A 9,648-nucleotide genomic window follows, 5' to 3' on the forward strand; every position below is an offset into this window, starting at 1 on the left:
ACAATTGAATACATTTTAGAATAAGGCTTTAACGTAACAAAATGTGGAAAAAGTCAAGGGGTCTGAATACTTAACGAACGCACCTTTATGGTAGAGTGGCCAGAGTGTAATATTGGGATGCAAACTCAAAATTGAACACATTTCATCTCTATATCTGACATGGTACAGGTGTCTTCTTTTTTTAAGCCCATAACCATGTGTGTGAGGAGTATACTTTTGTTTCAAAGTAGATTTGTTTAAGACTACCAAGAAACCCTCTGTGTGACCCTGATTTAGCTCACTGCAGTAAAAGGTGTGGGGGTTGCTCCATATTGTGGCTTTAAGTAAATTAAATGGGGTTTGTATATCCATATTTATTGACAACTCCTACTTAGTCAAATAACCAATGTTTTACAAAAAATCTGTACAATAGCTGTAAGCAGTGGTCCTAGTAAATAATTAAAGTTTCCAGCACAGCACACCCATTGACTAATATTGATTGTACAGAATACATACCTAATATTGAGTTGCACCCCTTTTTGCCCTCAGAACAGCCTCAATTCATCAGGGCAGGGACTCTACAAGGTGTCAATAGCGTTCCACAAGGATGCTGGCCCATGTTGACTCCAATGCTTCCCACGGTTGTCAAGTTGGCTGGATGTCCTTTGGGTGGTGGACAATTATTGATACAAATGGGAAACTGTTCAGTGTGAAAAACCCAGCAGTGTTGCAGTTCTTGACACAAACCGGTGCGCCTGGCACCTTCTGCCACACACCGCACGTAAATCTTGTGTCTTGCCCATTCACAATCCATGTCTCAATTGTCTCAAGGGTTAAAAATCCTTCTTTAACCTGTCTCCTCCCCTTCATCTACACTGATTGAAGTGGATTTAACAAGTGACATCAATAAGGGATTTTAGCTTTCACCGTTTCAGTCTATGTCATGAAAAGAGCAGGTGTCCTTTTGTGTTTTATTCAAATAAGTTTGTTTTTTCTGAAGTAACATTTTATTAAATAACCCGAGAATTGAGTAGGGACGCATTTCAGTAATGAGAATTTGCGGTGCGAATGTGCAAAATTCAGGCAGAAATGTTAAATGTATTTGTATTAACAATAGTCTTCAGAACAATAGTTGATTGTTGCAGATGCATTATAGTTTTCAAACTCAATTTGTTACTGCCAAAGTTAAAACTGGTTTCATGAGAGTCACCCAGCTAGCTTTTGTTTCTGGAGTCATTTTCATTTAAGGGCTTCTAAAATGGGTTTGTTTATGAGGTCAAAAGCAGAGGAGGAAGAGCACGGGAAACAGTTTTCCCTCTAATCGTTGTTCAACTGAACATGAAAAACGAAGTCCTTCATTGCTTAGTGTAATTAAAAATCTGTGGTTGAGCATCATTATGATCGCTGAAACAGTAGGATGAACATATTTCATATCCAGAGTACCCACGTATCCGTGACCTTTTATGAGGCTGCAGTGACTAAACTGTTCTGTAATAAAAACACACCTTGATGGAATCTCACAGAGAATCCATTGTGTATCCCTCGTTAAAACAAGCTGCATTCAACCCCATTAAATATAATACTCTTGGCAGATTGTCTAAATTGCTGTGATCATATTGTTTTACACAAGGGGAGGTGAATGCAACATTCATACGGTAGCTGTCTGTCATTGCTGAAGACAGCAAATAGGTAAAAAATAATCAAAGAAATGAAATCCCATCATAAGTCTGGATGTTCACATCCAGACACCAACAAAAAACGTGTCAGGAAATTGAATGACAACCATCCTTGTAATTTGCGTGCGCGAGTGTGTGTGTGTGTGTACATGTATGGGATATGATTATGAGTCTGTGCGTACATATATGTGTGTTTACATGTATGTGCGTGTAAGAAAGAGAAGGTGCACTTAAAAAATCATCAGATTCTACAGGGACTGGTGTGCTCTGTAGTCAGAGAGGGCTATACATATCCTGGTATACCCTTGAAGGAGAGGCAAAAGGAAGGAGGACACCACTGGAAACGAGACAAGAGACGGAGAGAAGGAAAAGTAGAAAAACAGCAATAGAGAGGAAGAGAATGATTGAGAGAAAAAGAGAGAGAAAGGGAGACAGAGGTTGAGAGAATGTAAGACTGGGGAGAGGTAGAAGACACAAGAAAGATAATAAAGGTATTGGAAGAGTCGTGTAAATATCCTTCATCACCAACAGCCATTGGTAACAATACTTAACTGCAGGTGTAAAGCTTTATAACTTGGTAAAAGCATTTATAATGTCATATAATGTGTTACATCTTTATGCATCAAAATTGAAACGGATTGAAAATGACTGCATGGTAATAATACATGGGTCACATATGTTCAAGTCTTACCATGCGATATACCGTAACTGCATGATGATGCATTAATACTTCAGGCTAGGTTAAGTGCTATCTAAACATCTAGACTCAACCATGTCATATAGACAAGAGGGTTGAAGTGATGCGTTGCATAAACCTAAGGCAGTTTGAAGGAGCATGCTTATAGTAACAATTCCCAGAAATGAATCAGTGCCTTCTCTCACAACCAGTTTCATAGGAAGAAAGAGAAGATTATTCTGTTACTCTGCTCTCTCTCTCTCTCTCTCTCTCTGTCTGTGTGTAATCGTAGGGGATTCAAATAATGAAAATGTACTTTGCAATCAAACCCAGTTTAATATTCAGGATTTAAATATTCTCCTGTATTTAGAATAATTATGTCGAAACATGCATTTGTGTTATGAATACAGCAATGGGAGTCAAATCACATCCGTGCTTCAAAGCTTTGACCATTCCACATAGTCTATTAGTCTATGAATTGAAGGCAGGTTGATTTATCATATTTATTTGAATTAAAGACAGGTGGAATTCTGCTCTGTTGCACAAATTCTCTACAAAATGTCGGCATGTAGCCTCACTACTCCAGAGGTACAGTATGTACAGTAAACCTCAGTGCCAGCTCCTATCTGGAGGTGAACACAGATCAGTCTTTAACAGTTCACCCTTGCATGCCCCACCACTGTAGGAGCACATTCCATTGCGGTAAATCTGTCTCGGCAACTACAGTATATAGCCTGCCAAAAAACGTTTCATCCCAGCCCAGCAGCCCTACCGCAAGGCAAAGCCCTGCCCATTTATCTTTTCTTTCCTGCTTCGTCTTAAGTGGGCCTGTGCTTACGGCGAGGCCCGTGGAGATAAAATATCTTCGCAACACTTTCATGTCTGCCAGAAAGGAGAGGCTGGGGATGAAACGGGAGCGACCGTGAAAGGTGTTCACCAGGAGGCGTTCCAGCAGCCTCTCTCTGGAATGCAACCTCAAGCGTCTCCCGACCGTCTCCACGCTATCCCATAAAACCTCTGGGCTCCTGCCAACATTTTCCTGGTGCTATGCACACCTGGACCCAGTCAGGGAGCCCTCGACTCATCCAAAGGGTTTGGGAAGTTGGGAGATGGTGAATTCCATAGGTTGACCTATGCAACAACACATATCATCATCAGACAGCATCAGTGTTGATAGATATGAAAGGTAGTGTAGAGATGGAGAATATAGTAAGTGATGGTTGGTAGAGGCTCAAATGTGTACACTTCTATGCTTTTTTGTCTACCATAGCCAATCACGTCGTACATCTCCCTTCTTAAAAGCCTGCCGTCCTGATGATTTTTCGTTCTTGACTATAAACTAAGAGACTGGCAGACAACCTGGCAAGGCAGGTATGTACACTCTCCAACCAACCAGTGTTAATTGATCAATTAAGTGCCAGGGAAAAAAGAAAACCAGCAGGACTGCAGAACTCGAAGGCCTGAGCTGTACCTCTGCTGTATTATCCTAACTTACACACACACACACACACACACACACACACACACACACACACACACACACACACACACACACACACACACACACACACACACACACACACACACACACACACACACAAGGTTAATAGTATCAACTGCTGTACTCCTCCTGTTCGTATGACACTGTAAAGTCTCTTTCAGATGTGTGTCTTTAATCCAATAAGGTCTTGCCATAACAGCTGGAAGAAACACTACCCTTGGGTGTGACAGTCTACACTACATTTAATGTACTGAGACTACAGAACCCACTACTCTACCACAGCCTAGACCAGGAGTTCCCAAACTGGAGGTGAACAGTGCCCCAAGGGGGGCACATTTTGGTTTTTGCCCTAGCACTACACAGCTGATTCAAATAATCAACTAATCATCAAGTTTATCTCCCTTAAAAAATGTTGCTCCACACCCAATGTTCACTCTCAAGGCGTAGTAAAAACGGCTATTTTATACCCTCTAGTGGCTGAGTATGTCGGGTCTTGATAACCATAAAGTCTCTATATTGTGTTCTCTGCCAACCTTAATAACAGCAATATGGTTAGAGCTTATGCTTAACCTTAAACCAGGAATTACACTGGTGGCAGTGGCACCAAGATGGTTGGTGCATTGGTATATATGGGCATGTGCCTGTATGGACCCATGTATTTAAGCATAGGGGAAAGTAGTGCCAGGAGAATGTCATTAACCACCGAGAGAAATCCAGAAGAAGGCTGCAGAGCCGAAACGTCTGTGTACGCTATCCCTGATGCAGTGAAAATAAAAAAAACAAAGAAAAATGAAGGAAGCTTTATGCAACATCTTTTTGAGTACAGACCCCACACCGTTTATTTGTTCAATTTCTGCTGCTATTCACAGGTTTCACGCACCAGCCAAGCTTCTGTGAGAGCATGATGGTCCCCGTTTGATTCGTTTTCAGGGTCATAAAATAGGACTTCACACAGTGGGACACAGCATGCCATCATGTCTGTTGTGACTCGGCACTATACATTGTGGGAAGCAGCAGGCACCAGGGCAGGCAATAAACCTACATTCTTACCACTCAGTCTTAGAGTATCTGGTCTGCTTTTATTGTGATCTGGATAGGGAAACAATAACCCCAGTCATAAGCCTGATTCACACTACCGTGCTGAACCGAGCCAATCCAAGCCAAGCTGTACTGGGCTGGCATGGCATCCGCCATAGTTGCTGGAACTGTACTAAAAAGGACAATGTGAAAAGAAAATATCTGAGCCAGCATAGTATGGTTCCCATCGACCTTATAGTGTGAATCAGGCGATAGTGTAGCAGCAGAAAGTGAGAGCTGTAACAGGGACTCAAACCGTAGCTCCTAATGTACTATACCAAAAAAAGCCCAAGCCTTTGGGTAGAGACAGTACAACGCTCATGTACACTGGTTACAAGTGTACTCACACATTCACACTCTACCATACACTCAAAAACGTGATTTTTTCCTTTGCTTTATATGCAGTATATATCCACACTATGAGGTTGGAATAACACTGTGAAATTGTGAAAATGATGATAATGTGCTTTTAGTGTAATAGCTGTTTGAAAAGACTGCCTGAAATATCAGCCAATTTTGGTGGGATGAAGTTTTGGCCTGCCTGGTGAGATCACCAGGTGGTAAATGAGTTTATAGACCAATAAGAAAGAAATGTAGCAGGCGTAGAAAGCTGCCTTAGCAGAGTTTTTCAGGGGAAAAGGAAGTTAGATTGAAAATACTGTATCCCTGAAAACGCATTTTTCAGTCCTAGCAACATTTTTGCTTGAGAAATTGCTCTTTGCTAAGAAGCTCTTTCTGACGATTTTAATTGAAAACAATCACAGTAAAGTACTTAATTGTTATCCAGAATGATTTGGTATCCCATAGGGCGACGCACAATAGGGCCAGCGTCGTCCGGGTTTGGCCGGAGTAGGCCGCCATTGTAAATAAGAATTTGTTCTTAACTGACTTGCCTAGTTACATTTTTTAAAATTAAATTCAGAGGAAAACTGCTGTATCGGACCTTCAACAATATCACCCAGTTGGGGAGAGAGTGACAAAAAGACCAAAGCACAGAGTATGTTTCAGTCTCTTGCACCACCCTGTGGTTATAATGTGGGATGGCAATAGTTCCCGTAAAGGACTAATTCATTATAATGTGGTCCAGACAAAGAGCAGCTGCAAAGTGCATCTGTAGAGCCCTGAGGGAGTCTTCGAATGCTAGTAATATTACTAAGGTTGTCAAATAAATATTAAAGGGGAAATCTGGGATGAAAAAAAAACAACAACGCATTTAACCAACCTCTTTTTGGTAAACAGCTGAGGGATGGGGCTAGAGAAATGTAACCACTCTCAAATGCCTAGACGGAAAAATAGATACACAGACTGACCATCCATGAGAACAAAATGACAGTTTAGACCATGTTTTGAAGCTATACATACAATGGTTGTTTACAAACAGAGTAATACAAACTTATTTTTTGGGGTTCTGATGGGCTAAGACGGTTGAACTAAGCTCATGAGGCATTTCTAAAGTTATATTCTTCAAGAGTCAAGGGCTATCTATCATTCATTTAAAAAGTTCAAAAATGGATGTACCAATCTTGGATTTCCCCTTTAATGGAACTGAAAGTGGCACTGAGACATTTTTCTCGGGTCTCTTGCTGGATTTTTTCCATCGCCATTATTGTAAATGCAATTAAATAATCAGAGATATCCATACATGGCCTGGGCCCGGTTTCCCAGAAGCCTCTTAAGGCTTATTAGAGCATTCATAGGAGCAGAATGAAATCGTTTCCGAGCTGTTTCCCAAAACCATCGCTATTAACGTTACAGTTGAAAACGCTCTCTCAGACCACTCGTAGAACAGCTAAGTGCGTCATTATATGTTTTTTTTGCCCACTAAACATAGAACCACATGGTTTATCCGTCTCTCTGTGACCGGAGATATCTTCAGGCAACAAACTCAAAGTTTCCAATGTCTCTGCAATTTATACAAACAAGCAACGTAAATGTTCATGTTCTAAGTGGTTGAGTATAGAAGCCTCGTCCCTACTATAATATATATATGGTCTGTTGTAACCAACTATCACTGTCATCATACCATGCATACAATGAACAAATGCAGAGAGTTCATTGTTGCCTAAAGCACAAACAGACTTGGTAAAGGGTACACTGCTAGGCCCAGTTCAAAAGCAGCCTAGAGATTGCATATTCTACAGTCATCCACAGTTGCAGGTCACAAAATATGACACAACTATTGTACCCCATCAGAACCCAAAATACAAGCTTGTTTTGAGGATGTCATGGACTTTCAGTCCTTGTATCTAGAGCTCTGTATATGAATTTGAGAGGAGTTACTTTTACCTAGCCCCATTTCTCCTCAGCTGTTAACCAAAATAAGTGGCAAATTGCATACTTTAACTTTAAGCCAATGATATTGGATTTGAGTTTTTTGAAGCAGATGGCCTGAGGGGGAGAAGAATAACAGCCGTTAATGACTAATAGTACAAGATAGCCATTAGCAATTTGTCATGAATGTTGTCTTAGGGATAAGATTACACCACAGTCGGTGTGAGAGAAAGCTGCGGTCCTGGTATGTCCTGATTAGACTAAGTAAGAACATTACTCCTTAAAGCTACAGTCTGCGATTAAAAAACAACAACAAAGTGGCCGTCACCACTTATTTTCGTATGCAGTTAAAGGCTACGGAAAGGTAACCCCACTTAAATCTATAGATAGTGCTCCAAGACTGGATGTACCAATCTCAGACTGTAGCTTTTATCAAGAAAGTCTAATAATAAGTGTAAGAGTTTTGCTTTATGCAAATAGTCTGGGTAGCCATTTTATTAGCTGTTCAGGAGTCTTATGGCTTGGGCGTAGAAGCTGTTTAGAAGCCTCTTGGACCTAGACTTGGAGCTCCGGTACCGCTTGCCGTGCGGTAGCAGAGAGAAGAGTCTATGACTAGGGTGGCTGAAGTCTTTGACAATTTTTAGGGCCTTCTTCTGACACCGCCTGGTATAGAGGTCCTGGATAGCTTCACTATCTTGCGTGCAGACTAGCCTATAGCCTATGTTCTGTTCAGCTTGAGAAGGAGAGCACGAATATCCACACTATGAGGAAATTTCATTTAAAGTCCCTCTTTTTAACACACCTGCACATTAATTTGTTTCTCCTTTTCCATACAATCCATTATATACAATTGCACTAAATATGATTTGAATAATGCAAGATATTAAATCCCAGCATTCTTTAAAATGACATTCAGGAGAAAAAGATTTTCAATAGTTGTTTTTAATTCGTGTTACGTTCTGTCACGTCCTGACCATAGTAAGTTGTTATTTTCTTTGGTAGAGTGGTCAGGGCGTGACAGGGGGTGTTTGTCCGTTTTGTATTTCTATGTTTAGTTTCTTGTTTTGTATTTCTAGGTTAGTTTTTGTTTGGCATGACCTCCAATTAGAGGCAGCCGGTTGTCATTGTCTCTAATTGGAGGCCATATTTAAGTTGATGTTTGTCCCACTGGTGTTTTGGTGGGTGAGTAAGTTTATGGTTTATTGCATTAGTTTCACGACTGAATAAAAGATGTAGAAATACGATCACGCTGTGTATTGGTCCGATCCTTCCGAAAGCCCTGACACGTTCGTCTGAAGGATGAGACCAAGGTGCAGCGTGGTAAGCGTACATCTTTCACTTTATTAGATGAACTTCGACAAAACAAAGAAAATACAAAAAAATGAACGTAAAGTTCTGCAGGCTTCAAAGCAGCTATACAAAAACAAGATCCACAAAAACCCAGTGGGAAAAGGCTGCCTAAATATGATCCCCAATCAGAGACAACGAATGACAGCTGCCTCTGATTGGTAACCATATCAGCTCAACATAGAAATACAAAAATATAGATATACATAATCTAGAATGCCCACCCAAATCACACCCTGACCTAACCAAATAGAGAAATAAAAAGGCTCTCTACGGTCAGGGCATGGCAATTCGTTCCAAAAAAATTATAATTGGAATATAATATTGGAATGGAATATAACTAATAACATTAAATAATATTGGAATATAACATTTAATAACAATAACTTAACTAATTAATTCAGTGTAACATTGATGTGGCAATTCTCTTATGCTCTGCTATTGAACGATTATAATTTGTACATAGGTCACTGTATCCCCAGTAAAATTGGAGCACAACTCATGAGCCCAACTCCTGCACTGCTCACACCTAATCCAGTCCCAACCTGTGACTGAAAACAGGAGGAGAGATGCCAACTGAAAAGCTCTCTTAAAAATGTAGCCAGCTATCTAGCTATATGAAATAAAATGCTGTGTAAAATAGCTAAAAGGCTATAAAGTAGCATTAACTGTAAAGCTATGTCACTAGTGGAAACATTTACAATTGAAATTAAGTTACGTTATCTTTTTAATGTATTTTACATCAGATGATCTGGTAGTAAGGTTGCTACAGTAGCTAGCACTCCTAACGGTTTATTCTAACTAGCTAGCTGGCTAGCATTTACTGCGAGTGAAGCTGCTAACTAGCAGGTTAGCATAATCTAGCGCTAACTGGGTTAGACATTGTCTAAATGACAGGTAGAAACACATTCATAACCATAAAGGGGTAACCTGCCCCCAGGGGCCAGTTACCACCTAGTAAGGGGGTAACTTGAATGAGTAGGTGTATCCAAACTTTTGACTGGTACTGTGTATATATATATATGTTGTCTCTCTACTCCAGCACTTTGGATGTGAAATGATACAATGGCTACGAAGTTAAAGTGAAGACTGTCAGCGTTAATTTGAGGGTATTTTCATCC

This window comes from Salmo trutta, chromosome 25, assembly GCF_901001165.1.
Source record: "Salmo trutta chromosome 25, fSalTru1.1, whole genome shotgun sequence".
NCBI lineage: Eukaryota > Metazoa > Chordata > Actinopteri > Salmoniformes > Salmonidae > Salmo > Salmo trutta.